Source organism: Lepidochelys kempii, chromosome 3, assembly GCF_965140285.1.
Source record: "Lepidochelys kempii isolate rLepKem1 chromosome 3, rLepKem1.hap1, whole genome shotgun sequence".
NCBI classification, from domain to species: domain Eukaryota; kingdom Metazoa; phylum Chordata; order Testudines; family Cheloniidae; genus Lepidochelys; species Lepidochelys kempii.
The window spans coordinates 32668147-32686910 of NC_136382.1; the positions used below are offsets into that span (position 1 = coordinate 32668147).

General features: G+C 47.5%; 1 long non-coding RNA gene across 2 annotated transcripts in view; it reads right to left on the minus strand.

The window, feature by feature from the left end:
* Positions 1-18764, minus strand: part of LOC140908602 (uncharacterized) — a 139846-nt gene that overhangs the window by 4276 nt on the left and 116806 nt on the right. For both annotated transcript variants that reach the window (XR_012157928.1, XR_012157927.1), the window contains exon 4: positions 6399-6500. This is a non-coding gene — a long non-coding RNA (uncharacterized LOC140908602). The remainder of the gene's footprint in view (positions 1-6398; positions 6501-18764) is intronic.

The window sequence follows — 18764 nt, forward strand, 5'->3', positions numbered from 1 at the left end:
AAAGTAGCTCTGATGTGCACCTAAAACATTGAAAACATTCTTTTAAGTGTCAGGAAACTAGTAGACTAAATTCAAGATACTGGATGACTTCATCTTTATAACCCATCAACAAGAATTAGCTCAATAATCATGTTACAGCAAGTCAATCTCTGGATTTAATTTACTATCCCAAGGAAATCACAACTTTTTAAAAAAAATTCTTTATTCACATCTTAATATTTTCTTACATTTGCATGGTAATATTTTTATTTCATTTGCACTGCATTTGGCCTTTTATTTGCAAAGCTATCGTTTTATGATAATGCCCTTCACAATTTGCAATTGTTGTTGGGCAATGATAGACATGTTGCACCTTGTTACTGGCCTTGTTGCAAGAATTAGAACAGATGATCATAATGATCCTTTCTGACTTAATATCTATGGATTTATATTTCAAACAGTGGAAGTTAGTGGAGAATCAGGCCTCTTAATTTCTGCTCTTTTCAAATAAAGTAAGATTACTACTAATCAAATAGGAAAAGGACATAAAAGGTAGGTGCAAATTATTTCCCAGCTTCTAAGAGGACAGTTAAAATGGAAAATGAAAAAAAAAATCCTTAAAAATTAGTCTTGTAACCTAGTCCAGTGGAACAAATTTGAGAATGCAGAAAGCAGGGTTATAATTTATATTCCTAGACAATAAAATGTGAAATATGTTCCACAGGAAGTAGAGAAAATGTTATTCCTTCACAATATAAATGAATTTTAAAGTGCACATATGTTAAATATGCATCACATTGATAAATTCTTTATCAATGCATAATATATTCATATTGCTCCAGTACTGTGCTAGGTTTTTTTTGCAGGAAAACTCATGATGGTGGGATTCCTGCCTACAGAGTATAAAAGCATAATTTAAACAAATAGATTAGCTACTGTACCTTTAAGATACTTAAAGGGGACAGGATGGTGTGGAAAATGAAATGTAGCCATAATTGTTAAGGTGTGTGACATACTTTATATGGTTTATGCTGTTATACCTATACCAAGATGCATTCAATTAAAGAACTCATCTCTGATATGTATTCTAGCATGCTCCTGGGAACTAATCCAATGTCTTTAGCTATCTGTTTTACATGAAACCAATTACTGTAATGTCTCTAATGTCTAAGTGGTATTGTTGTAAGTGCCATTTTACCATTGCCCTGAGTATTTATTTCTAGGATATCTATCTACTATTCAAATTTATTAGGCTTTCAAGAATACTTTCTCCACAGGGTCACATTAGCATTTATGTATCCCTCAGACAGATAGTCAAGTGAAGTTTAATAAGATAAATAATCAGCTTACTTAACTCAGTGCTTTCCACTTTCATTTACATACAATGACCTCTTACCAGTGCTTAACCTTCCACTGTCCTCATCTTAAGTTTTCAATGAAAGCCTATATGAATTTTTGCTTATAATCTTCCAGTCTCCCCTTCTGATGTGTGGACCATGTTGATTCATCCCTTCTGAAGAACCACACTCTGGCAAACTTTGAGAGTGAGTATGATCTAATGGTTAAAGCACAGCAGTGGGAGTCCACATATATGAGTTCTGTTCCTGGTTACTATAATTTATTACTTCTTTGCAGTAGTACTCAAATGCCCCTACCTGAATTAGAGCCTCAGTTCTGCTACTGTCAGACCAAGTGTCTTTGCTTAAGATATTTCTCCTCTCTGTGCTTTAGTTTCTCCAGCAGTACAATGGGAATAATTATCAACTACACACAGGTTTTGAGAGACTTCATTCATTAATATATTTATCTCTTAGAGCAGGTATAGAGCAGTTCCAAATGGAAGCGGGGGAATGGTCCTGCTGTTGTGGGGAACTTTTCTGGCTTATACACTACCCCGGTGAAATGGGCTAGCGAAAGGATCTGAGTCCTCACTCCCACTTCCTTTACCCAGAGGCTGCCTGACCTCAGAGGCTCCCCTTCCACTCTTGTGTGGCAGAGTCCTCATAACCCCAACAAGGCTGGGCCCAGGATTCCTCGGGGACTCGACCCACAAGCTGTCATGGTCACTTAGGGTAGGGGTTAGGGTGTTCCCACTCCAGGGTGCTCTCTCTGCACTGGATGCTTCCCTGACCCACTGATCATTACATACAGTTCAAAGCAAATATTTTTTTTAATTGATTGCTGTTTAATAAATTGTAAGAAAAAATGGGAAAGGTTAAAGGAAAACACATAACCCTACTCTGTGGCATGAGGACATCACAACCAGCAGTCTCTGGATTGTAAGGGAAGTTCAGTCTGTTCCTCACAAGTCCCAGATCTCCTTCTCAGGCCCTGGCTGTGCTTCAGGGTTGCTGCGGGTTGGACACTTGCTCTGGCGGCAGCCACATGCCCTCAGACTTCAGGTGGCAGGACCCTTCTTCCCAGCGTCACCCCTGCCCCGTCAAGGTTACAATCCCCCTCCAAGTCTGGCCTGCCAGGTGTCTTGGCTGGGGGCATCTCTCTGTGCTGGGCCTGCTGCCCAGGGTTCCCCTTGCTCACTGCACTTGGCTCTGGACTGCTCCAGCTCCAGTTCCACTCTGCCTCAGCACGGCTGCTGCTGCTGCTCTGCTTCCAGATCCCTGGGCTGCTTCTCTGGCCTCTCTGGCTCTGGTTGCTACAGCTCTCCTCCCAGGACAGGTCTGCTCTCCAGGCTGCTTCTGTGACTCTGCTCCCAACACAGCTTGGGCCCCTGCTCCACAGTTGCCAACTTTCACGCAGTAAATAAGCACCCTGACTTTCACAATAAGCCAAAAAATCAAGCTAATCCCATTTCAGTAAAAGGCTAAAACAAGCCAATCCCTAAGAATCCAAACACTCTATGTGACTAGATCCCCCCAGTATGCAGTCTGCGACTGTGGTGGGCCCACTGTGCACCCCTGACTTCCCCCCCCTTGCTCCTGCTTGCCCCCCCTTGCCAAGAGCTGATAAAAAAAATGCAACAAGCCAAAAACTAGCCAACAAGCAACTCACAAACCAATTAAGCCAAGACCAACCCCAATTTCTGCATTTTTCCCCCAGGTTTGACATGTCTGCCCTGCTGTCTCCTTAGCTCAGCCCCACTCTGTCTGACCCAGGCAATTCCAGCTCACATGGAGGACAGGACCCCCTGGCTTCCTGACTCCCTGATTAGCTTGCCTGCCCTGTCAATGAGGCTGACCTGGAGCATTGGCCTCTCCCCATTGTTCCTGGGGACTTTCAGTCTCAGTGTCCTGATTTCCTATCAACCCTGACCCTTCCCCTTCCTTTTGGTACTGGGAGCTAGCCAACCAAAACACCGCCACTGAGTTTTCGTAAGGGGACAACAGTCCTTACACAAATCAAAATTCTCCACTCAAATGCAGTGATGGCAGAGTTTTACATGTATTTTGCATAGATGTAAATGACTACACAAGGGAAAGAACCTTAGAATCAACTGATTGGAGCACTGGGTAACTTGAGGGAGGTCTGCAAAGGTGGCTTACTGTCACTTTTGCATGCCCCAAACCTGTATAACACAGTTCAAGGCAACTGGGATATACAGGTGGTCCTTCAAGGGCACCCACTTTAGGCTCCTGGCTCCTCAGCCATCACCTCTCTTGGGTGGAGATCTCTCTCTCTCTCTCCTGACCAGGGTATTTCCACACTGCACTCGTTCCCTGCCTAATATCCCTGACATCCCTAATATCCCCAGCAAGCCAGACTGCCTAAACAGGCCAGCGTCTGCACTTTGCTTTCTCTTTGAAGGCTATGAATAGCTGTAATTTCCAGCAGTTATGAGTTACCACAGAGCTCTTCCTAAGTAGACGCATTTGCCCCCTCCGGTATTTGTTTCCATACTTTGGGAAAGTAACTTGATTCCTCTTGTATACTGACATGGGGAGATCCACACCCCTCCTCCCTGTCATCTATACTATTTGCATTTTGGCTACAACAGTCTCTCACAGGTTTGAAGCTAACTGAGGTCTGATTTATCCCTTCTGCTTACAGCACCCCTGACCAATCTGGGCCTGCATAGAAATCTTTGCTGTAGGTAGAGCGAAGGCTTTTCCATGAGGAACTTTAACTGAGATTTCACATTTGAGGGACATTTGGTGGGGTTTCTTGACATGGGGCTTAACTTAATTTTAGCAGTCCCAGTGTCTCTCCATCTAATGAACGTCTCCCCACTGACTACCACCTTTCGCTTCCACTGCGGGGTACAGCATGACATGTGGGTGGTGGTTTGGGGTGTGAATGGCTTAGCATGAACAGTATGTGTAATTGGCAGACTGGATGTGGGACTCCCTGTCTCCAGACAGTTAGTCACACAATTAACTATGAGATTGGGGTATAGCTGCCCCTTCCAGCACTGCACTGTGTCTCAGTGAGCAGAGAGGAAAATCATGGGCAAAGTGACCCTGCTGGCCACATATGGAACACTGCTATTCCAATCTCAGGGCTTCTTGGAAGTGGTTTCCCTCCCCACTGGATGTGGGTTTCTGCTTGGGCCTGATCCTTGTGCTCTGATCCCATTTCATTCCTGTCAGGTTTTCTATCAAACCCAGGCTCAATCCCCACAAAATGGTCTGCCCACTTCCCAGCTACAGTTACATATCTGGGATTTTACCTATTAACTGAGATTTCAAGTTGGGGTAGCAGAGTGTATAGAATTGTTCAGAACCCATTAATTTGTAGGCCTCATTGACTGTAGTAATCCCTCCTCCCCCCCACAGTTCCCTATTTTCATACATAACCCTTAATTTGAATTAAAAAAACCTCACCATTGGTCATTTCTCCTTTTTTTTTGAACCCCCCAAACCCTCTCATAAACCTTTCATAGGTCAGCTTAAACTTTTGCAGAAAAGCTTGTTTACATCACTCATAATTTTTATAGTTCTCTCTGTCCATTAGAGGGGAAATGTCCAAAGCCTTTGTCCCTCACAATAGTAGAGGCACATGCCATACTATGTCCATCAGCTTGTTCAATTCACGCCCTGTTTCTAAGGCAGTGGTTTTCAACCTGTGATCCATGGACCCCTGGGGGTCTGCAGACTCTGTCCAAGATTTCCAAAGGGGCTGCATGTCCATTCAAAGTTTTTTGTTTTTTTTTAGGGGACTGCAAATTAAAAAAAGGGTTGAAAACCACTGTTCTAAGGTATTTAAAAACACATCCATGTCATCACCCACTCTAAAGTGAGGAAGCATTTTAGAATCTGTGCTACCCACCGAGATGGGTTTTTGCTTCACCTATGGTTCTGTGGGTGCAGTTTCTCCATCTGGAGCTGTTGATGTTGCTCCTTCTCCTTCTCCCTTTCTCCTCAAGCTGGTACTTGACTTGTCTTCTCTCTTGTACTGATGCTGCCTCTCCCGATTCGCTCTGTTGCTCTGTCTGCAAGCAGGTGGGTTTCTACTCACACTCTGTCTCTCTCCCATCAGAGCCTCTCTAGCTCTAACTTTCAATCTGTCCACAATTCCTGTTGCAGAGGTGCCTTTGATCCCAATGGAATACGGTTGCTGCCTCTATCAGCTTCTCTCAGGGCTCCCTTCAAGGAGTCAGTTACAAGATTTCCCCTGCTTGATGGACCCTCAACCAGTAGGCTGGATGCTTCTTGGGAACATGGACCATCATTCCTTTTCTGTACAGCAGATCTACTAGCTCAATAGTTCTCAACCTATTTACCATTGTGGGCCACATATGCAGCTCTTTGTGTGTTATGTGGGCCACACCCACACAATATATATACTACCTGTATGGCCCTGAGGATGTCATATGGGCTGCAGCAGTGTGCTGATTAGGCCGCAAGTGGGCCGCGGACTGAGAACCACTGTACTAGCTGCGCTCTGTTCTGTTCCCCGGTATTGAGCTGCCTTTTTTTTTTTTCCCATAGCTCAAGCAGCTGACCTTTCTTCAGCTGTTCATAATTCGTTTTTCTCTGTCTCTTTTAACGATTTGTTTCCCAAAAAAACTATGAGACTTCTCTATGGTTTTCCCTTCTATAGTACTTGCTTATACACTGCTGGTACTATGGCAATTCACATTGTCATAGATCACAGTGCCCTGTATTTCCCCTCTGGGATTTGCCAACGGCACCCACTCTAGACTCCTGGCTCCTCAGCTGTCACCTCTCTTGGGCAGAGACCTGCCTTTCTCTCTCTCCTGACTGGGGGTTTTGCAGGCTGCGTAGTTCCTGCCTCCACGGTAATATCCCCAGAAAGCAAGGTGGCATAAACAGGCCAGTGTCTGCACTTTGCTTTCTTTCAAAGGTTATGAACAGCTGTAGTTGCCAGCAGTGACAGGTTACCACACAGCCCTTATAAGCAAACATTTATTCTTAAGATCGAAGTATTACAAAGAAAATGTATTAAAAAACAAAACAAAACAAAAATCAATAAAAGTTCCTGTACACATGCTCAAGACTTACCAGAGGTCACCCATCAGTTTTGTGGGGCTTCAGTTGGCCAAAGTCCTTCCAACCCTTCCAAGGGAGGATTCAGGCTACCTGGGATGGAAGGTCCTAACCTTTCTGGATCAGAAAGAAGGCCCTTTTAAGTCAGTTTAAACTCAGGTTATTTATCCAAAAGTCTTTTCTTGGTCTTAGATGCTGAAAAATCCAGTTTGAACCAGTATATATGAGTAGGTGGTGGTGCCACCCTGGAGATGTTACAATCTTAGGGAATTTGCTTAATCACCCTGACTGTTCTTAATTCTTGGAGCAGCTGTGATTACCCTCCCCCATAGAATTACACACAATCCTTGGGCCACAACGATATACACTTAATGTGATAAAATCACCCAAAAATATTGCAGGAAATTGCCATATCTGTCACACCTGAATGTAGTGTAATGTCAGTAAAATGATGCTATAAACATGTGTTTTGATTTTATATGAAACATATATAACGCAAGATAAATAACACAGGAAATCCCCTGACTTCTGCTTGATGCAGGGTTGAGTCAACTATGTGCAACACAGCTGAGCTACAATATAATTACAGATGGTTTGATTTCCTGATTTAGGAGTTTAAATTCTCAACTATCACTTTGCATTACCATAGTTTTTTGCATTGAATTTCTTAACGCTGATGGTGAGATAGGAGTTTTAGGGAAAACAATAGTAAAACATGCATTGAAATAAACACATTGTGCAAAGGAAAATTCCAGTGAACAGAAAATGATTATTTATTAAGTAATTGTTCAGCACTGTGCAGGAGGCACTGGGGGGAGAGGGAGGCGCAGTGTCAGGGTGTGCTTGGGGGAGGGGGAAGAACTGGACGGGAAGAGACGGAGCGGGGGAGGAGCTTGGGGGAAATGGTGGAGTGGGGTTAGGGCCTGGAGTGGAGCGGGGGCGGGGGCTTGGAGGAAGGGGTGGAGTAGGGGTGGGGCCTGGAGCAGAGCAAGGGTTGAGCACCCCCAGGGCAAGGAGGAAGCCAGCGCCTGTGAGGGAAGTAGTGAAGAGGTGTCCTATAAAACAGCATGAGAGTGGAATCAATAGAGGGAAGATGTCAGACCCTCAAGGGGTTCATCTTATTTATCACCATAGAGCTGTGACTCAGCATGAAGCTGCTTGTGCTCTGCACCACATGGCACTGGAGCATGAGCAATAAGCATCACACTTTCAATTTTTCAATCTGTCCCTTTTGGGGCGAGCCCTGGCTGACTCAGGGCCTCCTGCAGCTGCAGCTCTGGTAGAATTGCCTGAACAAGCCTTGGCAATCTCAATCAACCAATGAAGTTTATACACATCATACTCGAGCTCAAAGTCCAGATATCTTTGGGGCAGAAGGCAGGGGAGAAACTTGGCATAACAAGTATGTTTCAAAGGAAAGATTTGAATGCAGAGAGGGATGTTAATGCACAAGGAGCTGGTGCTTTTATTGGATTGTTATTGCCCAAGAAACTAAACTAAGAAAATAAGAGAGTCAAAGCAAGTACTGCAAGCAGCTCTAAATTTGGGACCTATTTAGAAAGCCCTTTCTGTTGTTATCTTAAAGGAACACGGAATTTAAAGACTGATAAGAAGGACGTAAGTCTCCCCCTTATCCTTAAGATGTCATCAGTAGGAACCCCTGATAGTATTTCTCCTGAGACTCTCTGGAGTGAACAGAGTTTTCTAGATCCCAAGCGCCTGCCCCCCCCGTGGATGGATTTTAAACTGAGTGTTCTATAATGGCTCCAGAAAACTCTGTCCTAATGAATGAGGAATATAAGTTATTTCTAGACATTTTGAAGCAGACCCTACTGCTGAAATAACTGCCTGAGAAAAAAGGCGCTGAACAGGCTCTGCATTTATTATGACCTGGCAACATTTCTGCTGTCTAAAGTAATTAATATTTACTTGAATGCGTATATATTTTCAGAGAGATCCTGGAATCCATGATCTTTCATTATTTCATGCATAAAGGTGAACTGCCAAAGCAGTAATATAAACAGGGAGAAAGCCTGATTTCTGGTCTAACTTCCCTTCAAACTAGGTTGCATGGGGCATTCAACACAGACATAATTTAAAACTAACTTTTTTTAAGTCCTCTCCACCTGCTGGTGATTCCTTCTTATTACTTTGTGGTTGCTTGGACTCCTGTCATGGTGATAGATGCAGTACATGTCCAGGAGCGTTTGGATCTGAAGTCTGCTCTCAGCGATCTCTGCTTTGAATACAACTTTTTTGTACATATATCAGATTCTTACTCTAATTGTAGGAAACTAATATAGTCACTTCATAGCAGAACTAAAAAAAATGATACTACACTGACTACATTTTCAGTTACAATATTTATTACTTAGTTGTTTAACCCCCTCCCTCCCTTCCATCTTTATAAAGAAAAAAAGCTACTAATTTAGTGATATACGAGTAAAAATTAGAAACCCCATCATTAATAAATGTTTTCTAACCTCCTATTGTCAGCAACACCAGTGCTTTTGCTTCTAAGGAAGGAGAATGTTCCTGTGTGTCCCCTACAATAGTTAATTTCACGTGCTTTTTAAAGTGACAGCCACATTGAATTTTTTGATATGCAGCTCAATGATGTTAAAGTAATAAGGGTTCCAGATAGGTCTTTGTATCATATCCAATCATTTACATGCTACTTAAGCACAAACACTGATGTCAATGTTTCTTTAAAATAACATTTATCATCCTACTGTATTCTAAAAGTTCCTAATTTAGGGCCTGCCACTTAGTACCTGTAATTCTCATTTAAGTCAAGGAGAGCTGCACAACTGCAACGCTGACTATGCCGGCTACACATAGCTCTGTGGATGAAGGGAAAGCAGTGGATGTATTGTATCTTGACTTTAGCAAAGCTTTTGACACGGTCTCCCACAGTATTCTTGTCAGCAAGTTAAAGAAGTACGGGCTGGATGAATGCACTATAAGGTGGGTAGAAAGTTGGCTAGATTGTCGGGCTCAACGGGTAGTGATCAATGGCTCCATGTCTAGTTGGCAGCCGGTGTCAAGTGGAGTGCCCCAGGGGTCGGTCCTGGGGCCGGTTTTGTTCAATATCTTCATAAATGATCTGGAGGATGGTGTGGATTGCACTCTCAGCAAATTTGCGGATGATACTAAACTAGGAGAAGTGGTAGATACGCTGGAGGGCAGGGATAGGATACAGAGGGACCTAGACAAATTGGAGGATTGGGCCAAAAGAAATCTGATGAGGTTCAATAAGGATAAGTGCAGGATGCTGCACTTAGGACGGAAGAACCCAATGCACAGCTACAGACTAGGGACCGAATGGCTAGGCAGCAGTTCTGCGGAAAAGGACCTGGGGTGACAGTGGACGAGAAGCTGGATATGAGTCAGCAGCGTGCCCTTGTTGCCAAGAAGGCCAATGGCATTTTGGGATGTATAAGTAGGGGCATAGCGAGCAGATCGAGGGACGTGATCGTCCCCCTCTATTCGACATTGGTGAGGCCACATCTGGAGTACTGTGTCCAGTTTTGGGCCCCACACTACAAGAAGGATGTGGATAAATTGGAGAGCGTCCAGCGAAGGGCAACAAAAATGATTAGGGGTCTGGAACACATGACTTATGAGAGGCTGAGGGAACTGGGATTGTTTAGTCTGCAGAAGAGACGAATGAGGGGGGATTTGATAGCTGCTTTCAACTACCTGAGAAGTGGTTCCAGAGAGGATGGTTCTAGACTATTCTCAGTGGTAGAAGAGGACAGGACAAGGAGTAATGGTCTCAAGTTGCAGTGGGGGAGGTTTAGGTTGGATATTAGGAAAAAATTTTTCCCTAGGAGGGTGGTGAAACACTGCAATGTGTTACCTAGGGAGGTGGTAGAATCTCCTTCCTTCGAAGTTTAAGGTCAGGCTTGACAAAGCCCTGGCTGGGATGATTTAATTGGGGATTGGTCCTGCTTTGAGCAGGGGGTTGGACTAGATGACCTCCTGAGGTCCCTTCCAACCCTGATATTCTATGATTCTATGATACACATTCCAGCCATGGTGCTCTGGCTTGGAGTAGACAGGAGATACGGGATCTCCTGGGCCTGCAAAGAGAAGAAACTGCAAGAACAGCCATGGACCAGCTGTAGAAATGTGGACATCTATGAGCAGATTGCATGGGGGAATGCTTTTCTTATGCCCCATCACATGAACTTATGAATTTACATATACAATTTAGCATATACAATGCTACATGGTCATTTACATTCTAGCCAAATACTGTATGGTCATTGATAGGTTGAGCTAACTTTTATATAGTCCTGTCTTGATGGGCAAAAAGGTTGTGTTTTTTAGTCATATTAGCTTAACAGGATAGAAAATCCCTGTCAAGACGGAGGCTAACTCATTTGAACTCACTGTGTTTAGCCAAGACTCTCTGAAACAGGGCTTGGGTGGCCAGACAGCCTAGTGGTTAGACTGCCTGGCTCTCAGCCCCCTGCTGGCTGAGTGGCCTCAGCCTTAAAGGCTGAAGAGGGGTAGGGACCTCCCTTTCCACCAGGGCCTCTCTTTCCACCAGGGCCCAGCCCAGGACCCTGAGCAGGGGGGTTGGTGTCCCTCCCAAAGGGGAGTCAGAATTCATTGCCCTGGGCTGCTTCCTACCAGTCCATTCATCTTGGGGCATGGCCCCTCTAGTTCAATCTATCAGGTGACTTGCTTCCTTTAAGGATCCCTCTTGTGTCCAGGACAGCACCTTGCTGGGCTCCCAGGTTCCTTTGAGCAGGGCAGCCACAAGCTGGTTAGGGCAAGCCTCACAATGTCTCTGGGGAGCACTCAGTCAGTTATCTCAGGTGCCAGGAGTTTTTTCCACAGTCTCCTCTTGGCTAAGGAACCAGCACTTGCTTGTAAATAGCTGCCCTGGCTAGCAGGCCAGGGCTCAGTCCCTTCAGGCAGGGAGACAGCTAGGTACTGCCTACCTAGGTACTGCCACCAGTCAGCCCTAAACCCCGCTCCAGGCCTGACACGGGCTGGTATAATGAGGCGTGGCTAGCTGGGCCCAAAGGTTCTGCTTAACCCCTTCTGTGCTGGTGGTTAGTTCCCCTGCTTCACCATACTCCTCACTAGGTTAAAACACAGCCAGCAAACATGGCAGTAGGCATGTTAGTCTTCATCTTGATGGGACTTTTCAATTATGTTAAAGTAACTCACTGAGCAAACATCACGGAAGAACACGCTCTTTTTGTCCACCAAGACAGAGCCTACATATATTAAATCCAACGGAAATCATGCTCTATGGGTATCTCTCCTATTTGGAAGGCTCGGTGTTAGTCCTGGCTCTGTTATAGACTTCCGTTATTATCCCAGCTTGGTATTGTCCGCAAACTTTATAAGTGTACTATCTATGCAGAAAGCTGCAGTGAAGGGGGTTATGAGCGTGGTTGAGACTGTCAGAGGTAGGATGCCTGGCAGTAAGCTATGGATGAGAGACTCCTGAGGCAAGAGTTCAAGAGCAGCAGGGTTAATCTCCGAGTTGTCATTTTCAGATTTGGTTTGCTATATTGGGAAAATGAAAAAAGAATAAAAGCCTGGTCAGAAGGACCTGAGAGACTGTTTGTTTAGTGTGAATGTAAAGAGAACACCCTAAAAAGGGGATGAATTGTTAGCTGGGCACACTGGCCATAAGGGGGTGCACGGGCAATAAATGGTGTTTGTGGCTGACCCAGCATGGGAAGTTGTCTAATATTATTTGGTTACAGGGATTCCAGAGACCTTGTTCTGAATTAGAGTAACAAAGACTATTAACTGTGTCTAGGTTTATACTACACAGTGAACGTGAGAAAGAATACGCCACTCAAGAAATGTTCCCCTTCTCAGAGTCCTCAATTACACACACCAGAGCCAGAACAAAACTGTATTTTTCCCCAGAATCCTGTATGGTTGCAGAGAAGCAGGCTTGATTTGTGGAATAATAGCTTAGTCATCTCATGCTTTTAAGTCAACTAATGCCAATCCCACACTCATACTTTCTTACTCAGCAATACTGTTAGAGGGGAGTGGTTGATAACTTCTGCAGGAAGTTAGACATATCCGTCCTTTTCCCTCTTTTGCAGGATCAGGACTCTGATACTTGGTGAAGCACAAAAGGATTTGCACAATCCTTTGGTACATCTAATCGAATGCCCTCAAAAATGCAATTGGTGGTGCATTTAAAATAAAATTCTGGTGCACAGCATAAGTTCCATGTGACTCCAAATGTAATATTGTCCAAAATGCCTGAAATATATTAAACACAGATTTCTTAACAATACCAAGCATTTTTTTTTTTTTACGCTTCACCCTTTATTGGCTTTGTGATTTCATTGCTCTTTCTGGAACATTACTCACAATGCTTTGGAATTTTTGATTCTATAAATCTATACATTTCCATGACTTGAGAGTTTTGCTCTCATATACACAGTACTGCTGAACCACATACACATGCAAAGAGTAGTTTTATTATGGATAGGGAGGGAGACAGATTACCGCAGGAATATGGAAAAACTTGTTCTACCCAGAAAACTGCTAGTGCAGTCAAAGTTCAGGCCTGGTCTACACTTAAAGCTTAAGTCAATATAGCTATGTTGGTCACAGGTGTGAAAAATCCACCGTCTTGACCAGGAGTGCTAGAACAATTTTTATAGTGGGGGTGCTGAGAGTCATTGAACAACTTTAAACACTGTATAAACACCCCCAGTACCCTTAGTTCCAGCACCCATGCTCCTCACCAACATAGCTATGCCAACCTAACTCCCAGTGTAGATGCAGCAAGGTTCGCAGAAAAATGCTTCCATCAACCTAGGTACTATCACTTGGGCAGCTGGAGTTCCTACAGAGATGGAAAAAACCCTTCTACCACTGTAGTCTGCATCTACACTATGGGGATACAGTGGCATAGCTATGGTGCCATAGTTATGCCTCTGTAGTGCCCGTAGTATAGATATGGTCCTACCTACTGTCATACAGGGAAGTGCTGTTTCTACACTAATAGAAAAAACCCTTCTGTAGAGAGATTAGCTCATCTCTCTCTGGGGCAGCGGGAACCCGCACCGCCTCACTAAGTTTGGGAGGAGGACTAGCAGGGAATTAGTCCAGCCACAGAAGTCTTCCTCCACAGCCTTTGGGAGGGCAGAAATAAACACAGTCATAAGCCCAGGCCCTAGGTCGGGGTGGGGCAATGGCGAGTCAGGTGCTCAGGCCCTCAGGCAGGGGCTGAGCAATAACAGTATAGAAACAGTGAGCCCTGGCCCTAGGTCCAAAGGCCTGGGAGAGGGGGAGACTGCACCCACAAGTTGTGTGGCAGGGGGGACGCAGGCCCTCCCACTCCATTGTGTCCCAGCCCGGGGCCCTAGCAGCGGCAGAGGACAGGCTGCTGCGTTAGTGGGAATCCTGGCCGCAACATACTGACATGGGTTCTGGCAGTGGCGCAGCCAGACTAGGGTCAGCTGCCCCCAGGCTACTTCTGGACTCCCCTTCTTGAGGTACCTGGGTCAGGGTGGTATCCTCACAGTAGTCCAACACCATGGGTTCCTCGGGATAGCTGGTGCAGGGCAAGCTCAGCCACTCCTCTAGGTAGCTGGCCTGGGACAGGCTTGGCAACTCCTCCGGGTAGCTGGCCTGGGGCAGGCCTGGCCAGCTCTTGGGTCTGCCACAGGTCGTTGGGGTTTCCCAATTGGGAAGTAGGCCGGAGGCATCTGGCCTCCCCGGCAGCTGCCCTCCCAGTGAGCTCTGGGGTCAGGCCTTTATACTTCCTGTGCCATGCCTGACCCTCTGGGGGGCGGGCTCAGAGCTTCCTGGCTTCGCCCACTCTGGTGTCTGGAGGGGCTCGTCTCTCTCTGGGGCAGTGCTTCTTTTACTTTTTTTTTTTTCTTATAATAAAGTTCTTCTTTTAAGAACCTGATTGGTTTTTAGTGTCCTAAAAACCCAAGGGTCTGCTCTCTTCTCACCTAGTTAACCTATTTGGTTGGTATATTATTCTCAAGCCTCTCCAGGAAAGGGGGTGAAGGGCCTTGAGGGGATATTTGCTGGGGGATAGGGCTCCAAGTGGCCCCTCCCTCAATGTTTGTTTAAATCAATTGGTGGTGGCAGCAATACTGTCCAAGGACAAAGAAAGGAATTTGTGCCTTGCAGAAATTTTTAACCTAAAGATGGTGGAATATAAGCCTAAGGGGGTCTTTCATGCGGGTCCCCACATCTGTACCCCAGAGTTCAGAGTGGGGAGGGAACCCTGACAGAAGTGAACTGGGGAATGAATTGTTGATAGTAGCCGGTGAGCCCCAGGAATTGTCGCACTTGACGTTTCATGGTGGGTGATGGGCATGCTGCCAGTGCCTGAACCTTCCCAATGAGGGGCTTCACCCATCCTCCCCCTATGGTGTATCCGAGGTACATTGCCTCTTGCCATTCAATGAAAAAATTTTTGGATTGGCCGTTAGTCCCACCTTTTGCAGGGATCTCAAGACCACAGCTACCTGCTCAAGGTGGTCCTCCCACTGGCGGCTGTAGACTATGATGTCATATAAGTATGCCGCTGCATAGTCTCAATGGGGCCGTAGGAGGTGGTCCATCAGTCATTGGAATGTCACCGGGAGCTCATGGAGGCTGAAGGGCATCCGGGTAAATTGGTAAAGTCCCATTGGGGTGGCGAATGCCGTCTTCTCCTTAGAGATGGGGTTGAGCAGGATCTGCCAGTACCCCTTACTAAGGTCGAGGGTTGTGACGAAATGGGCCTCCCCTAGGTGGCTGAGCAGTTCATCCACGAGGGGCATAGGATACGCATCAAACCTCGAGATGGCGTTGACCCATCAGAAGTCTATACAGAAGTGCTGTGTTCTGTCAGGCTTGGATACCAATACCACCGGACTACGCCGCTCACTCTGCTACAGTTCAATGACTCCTAGGGCTAGCATGGCCTGTACCTCCTTCTCGACCTCCTGCTGTATTTGGTGCGGCAGGGGCCTGGTTGTCTCCCGGATTATCCTTCCCGGCTCAGTCTAGATGACATGATGGACCAGGGTTGTGTAACCATGCAGGACTGTAAAGGTTACACTGAAAGCCTGCAGGAGACACTGGGCCTGCTTTCGCTGCTCCTCTGTGAGCGTGTCCTGAGCTAGGGTCCTGTGGGGTCCTCTGTCAGGGGCACGCAGGGACCGAACTCTGGTTCTGGCAGGTAAGGTTTAATTAATAGGCCCTCCCGCTCCTGCCGTGGTTTCAAGAGATTCACGTGATATTGCTGGGTCTTCTTATGTTGGTCAGACTGGTGGACCTCATAGGTGACTGGCCCGACCTTCCGGGCCACCTCATAGGGTCTCTGCCACCGTGCTAGCAGCTTCGATTTGCTTGACAACAGGAGGAGCAGGACCCAATCACCTGGCTCAAAGACATGGACCTGCACTTCCTGCGTATAGGTTCGCACCTAGGCTTCCTGCGCAGCTTTTAAATTTTTGTGCGCTAGGACTCCGGCCTGAGCGAGGTGCTCCTGGAGCTGGAGAACATACTTCAGGAGGCCCTGGGTCAGAGACAGAGACTGCTTCCATGTCTCTCGCATTAAGTCTAATAGGCCCCGTGGGCAGCGGCCATATATTAGGTCAAACGGGGAAAATTTTGTTGATGACTGGGGTACCTCACAGATGGCCAGCAATAAAGGCAGGAGTAGCTGGTCCCACTGGCATAGCTCCTCTGGGTAGAACTTGCACAGCATCTCCTTCAGGGTCCGATTGAATCGTTCCACCAACTCGTCAGTCTGTGAGTGTTAGACGGAGGTGCATAACTGTTTAACTCCCAGAAGCTCGCATACCTGTTGCAACAGCCGAGAGGTAAAATTGGTGCCCTAGTTTGTTAGGATCTCCCGGGACAGCCCCACTCGAATGAAAACCTTCACTAATTCAACCAAAATGGTTTGGGTGGTGGTGCTCTGCAATGGCACGGCCTTGGGAAAACAGGTGGCATAATCAACGATGACGAACAAGTACAGCAATCCCGCAGCACTTCTTGGGAGCGGGCCCACCAGGTCCATGGCCACCCACTCCTATGGCATCTCTACTATGGGCATGGGAACCAAAGTGGCCTTGGGTACCTGTGGGAGGAACCGCTAATTGGTACTCCGGGCAGGAGCTACAATAGTTCCTCACCTCCTGGTGATCACCGGGTCAGAAGAACTGTATCAAAATCCGGACGAGGGTCTTTTCATGGCCCAAGTGCCCTGTGGCAGGGATGTCATGTGCGAGCTTCATCCCTGCTCATCGGTGGCATCGGGGCACCAGCAGCTGGGTCCATGGTTCCTTTGTCTACCGATCCTGTTCCACCCTGTAAAGACGGTCATGGTGTAGCTCAAAATGTGGCCAATGATTTGTGCGACATAGGTCGATCTTGGCCCCATCAAGGGCGGCTAGTTGCCCGCAGGCCCAACTAAGGGTGGGGTCTGCTTTTTGACTGCGGCAAAAGTCAGTGTTAATTAGGGGTTCAACAGCCCATCCAGGCGGGGGTCCTCAGGTTCCTCGGTTCCTTGCTCGGGGTCCAGAGCCTCCTCCTCCTCCAGCTGGGCCTCAGGGAAAACCCCTTTCCAGTGCAGGGGTTGAGCAGAGGACCTCCTTGAACGCTGGTCAGTCACGCCCCAGAATCATTGGGTATGCTAGTCAAGGAACCAGGCCGACGATAATTCAATGCGTGTCTCCGGCCATGGTGAGCGGTACCCGGGTACTGGGGTATGGCCACACATCACCAGGTATGCATTGCAGCCGATTGTCCCCAGGTGGATGTTGGCCCAGGGCCCCAGGGTCTGATGGACTAGTGTCTGGCCACAGCTCAAATCAACCAGGGCCAGGGTTGGGTGGTCCCCAACAACTACAGGAACTGTGATCTTAGGGACCTGTGGCAGCCGGGCCCGGGTCTCTTCCACACAGACATGGCAAAAGCTGCAGTCCACCTCCATGCAATCACACCGCAAGTGTCCGTATTTCCCGCATGAAAAACAGGGTCCAAGTTCCGGGTGACCACCCTGGGTTGGGGCTTCCGTCGGGCCACTGGGGAGACTCTGATTGCTCCTTGGGACACTGCACGGGGGGTGCAGATCCTTGTTGATGTGGGAGTTTGGGGTGTCTGTCCCAGAACCCTGAGTGAGCCTCTTGCCCACGTGGGAGGCTCCACACTTTGGTCTGGGCACCCCATTTTCTTTCAGGGTTAGGGCGCTCTAGCTGTGGGGGAGTGGGTGGGCTCGGGTAGCTGGTCCCACTGGCACTTCAGCTGTGAGGAACTCTTCCTTCAGTGTGACAGCAACAGCTAGCATCACTGACAGATGGCGAAGCACCCAGGCCCTTCCCCTCAATGGGATGATGTGGATGAACTGTTCTAAAATAATTTGCTCAGTGACCTCATCTGCAGTCCGCCCCTCCAGCTCTAGCCACCCATTTGCACTCTTCCCTCAGCTCTTGGGCCACCAACCGGTGTCTGGCACCTGTGGGGTAGGTCTGGCTCCGGAACCGCTGCTTAAAGGTTTCCGGGCTGATGTCCAAGGCATCCAGGATCGCTGCCTTCACCTGGCTATAGTCCTTTGCATCCTCCATCGACAGCCCTCTGTATGCCGTTTGGTCTGTCCTGGTCAAGCACAAGGCCAAGAGGGTGGCCCATTGGTCAGGGGCCCATCCTGCAAACAGCGCCACCCTTTCAAATGTTACCAAAAAGGCTTTGGGGTCATCGTTGGGTCCCATCTTTGACAGCTGCACCAGCGCCGTTGTGCGGGATGACCTGGCCGCGTCTCCTGGCTGAGACTCAGCGGGACGAGGCAGTATTGTCACCAGTTGCTGCAAGCATTGCCTCTGATGTTCCTGGTTCTGAACCCCCAGGTCCAGTGCTCCTAGCTGCTGGATGAGCTGCTGCTGGAGCTGGGCAGCCTGCTGCTGCTCCTGGTTCTTGGTCAGGAGCTTGATAAGTTTGTCCACATCCATGGCTCTTTCTGGGGTATGGTCCCCCTCGACCCCTTTTCAGAGTGGTCGAGGGGTCATGCCCACATTCTCCACCACATGTAGGGACACCCACCGCCTCACTAAGTTTGGGAGAAGGCCTAGAAGGGAATTAGTCCAGCCACAGAAGTCTTCCTCCGCGGCCTTTGGGAGGGCAGAAATAAACACTGTCATAAGCCCAGGCCCTAGGTCGGGGTGGGGCAATGGCGAGTCAGGTGCTCAGGCCCTCAGGCAGGGGCTGAGCAATAACAGTATAGAAACAGTGAGCCTAGGCCTGAAGGCCTGGGAGAGGGGGAGACTGCCACCCGCGAGTTGTGTGGCAGGGGGGACGCAGGCCCTCCCACTCCATTGTGTCCCAGCCCGGGACCCTAGCAGCGGCAGAGGACCAGCTGCTGCGTCAGAGAGAATC